Raw genomic sequence first — 1,614 nt, forward strand, 5'->3', positions numbered from 1 at the left:
AGCTTCCGGAGCGCTGCTCCTTCCTCAGGTAATTACACTGAAACTTCGTCTGGAACGATCAAAATACCTTAAGGCGAGAAGTATACTTGTTTGCTAATCTATTGCGAGACGACGCATGATCTCCCAGTTAATGTCCTTAGCTTCTAAATACCCGAACCATTTACCCCAATTTAAAATTCAGCTGGCTCATCATCATTTCGTGCTGAAGCAGCAGCCGTCCATTCGGACTAATGTGAGGGCCTGTCCTGCAATTGCAAATAATTTGCATGATGTTGAGATGCTGGCGCTGGATATAGAAAGAAGTGTGACAGCAACAAGAAGTGTAACAGCAACAGGTTTATTTGAAATCACAAGCTTTGGCAGCGCCGTCCCTTCATCAGTTGAAGTGATGAAGGACCACTTTACATGATGAAGGCACAGCGCTGCCAAAGCTCACGATTTCAAATCAACCTGTTGGACTTTAATATGGTGTTGTGAGACTTCTTACTGAATAATCCGCACGCACTTTATTGCGGCACGGTTCCATTTCGACTGGATTTTGAAATCACAGGGTCAGCTGATTTTACTCTTTCAATGAAAAAAGCCGCCCAAAGGCTTTTGCGGACAAGTACTGGAAATGTGAGCCGTAGCACATCCCGTGCTAGAATAATAATAATCTTTACTGGCACAAGTAGGCGTACATTAACACTGCCAATAAGTTACTGTGAAATTTCGATCATAAAGATGAATACATGAGAAATTTGTTGAGGAGAATGTTTGCAGATTGGGAGATGCTCCAGGCACAATGTGTTCAACAATGCGGAAGCCAGCGTTAGTGTTGGTGAGAAAGTTCTAGGGGAAAGCAAATCCTTACGGCTTGCTGGCAACCTAAACGGTGGAATTAACAAAAGGCAAATTTGCGCGATCCAGCTTGTTCGCGATCAGTCAGGAAAGAATACTCAATTCTCCATTCAAGACTGGACTAAATTTGGAATCGACATGGTTACACGAGGTGCCCGTATGGCAATGGCCGGTTAGCTCAATGATTACAGCGTGGTGCTAAAAACGCCGAGGTCGCGGGTTCGATCCTCGTACGTGACAACAAAACAATTCTATCACGAAATGATCTACTTGCCTCATATGTTTGCAGGCAACCAGCCCAGTGTTACTGGAGTGTGGTTGTTTTAGAGCAGAGGCACAGCACAAGCAGAGAAAAGAGGAGCAACAGCGGAGCGAGAGGAGCAACAGCGAAGTGTGAATGCGGTCACTACAGATGGGATCACTCCCAGCCCGTATAGCTCAGTCGGTAGAGCATCAGACTTTTAATCTGAGGGTCCAGGGTTCAAGTCACTGTTCGGGCGATCATTTTAAATCCCAATGATCGATGCTGACGTGAACCCATCGAGTGAATCCACTGGGAAAGAAGCCCATCGGCCCATTGTGCCTCTGCTACCCCTCAAACCCCTGTCTGTTTCATTCCCATTTTCCAGCCAAGGACCGTCGCCTTTGCATTCCACGGGGTTCAAGATTTTATCTTCTCTTTTGTGTGAATAATACCATCATTACAAGGAGAAATCTCTGCCCATCGCTTTCAGGTTGATACCTGAAATATTTGCGTTTTGCTGATTTATTATC

General features: G+C 45.3%; 1 non-coding gene across 1 annotated transcript; it reads left to right on the forward strand.

Moving 5' to 3' along the window:
* Nucleotides 1–1,267: 1,267 nt before the first annotated feature.
* Nucleotides 1,268–1,340, forward strand: trnak-uuu (transfer RNA lysine (anticodon UUU)). The gene has a single exon. It is a non-coding gene; the product is annotated as a tRNA-Lys (tRNA).
* The last annotated feature ends 274 nt before the right edge of the window (nt 1,341–1,614 follow it).

Source organism: Scyliorhinus torazame, chromosome 4 (genome assembly GCF_047496885.1).
Source record: "Scyliorhinus torazame isolate Kashiwa2021f chromosome 4, sScyTor2.1, whole genome shotgun sequence".
Lineage (NCBI taxonomy): Eukaryota > Metazoa > Chordata > Chondrichthyes > Carcharhiniformes > Scyliorhinidae > Scyliorhinus > Scyliorhinus torazame.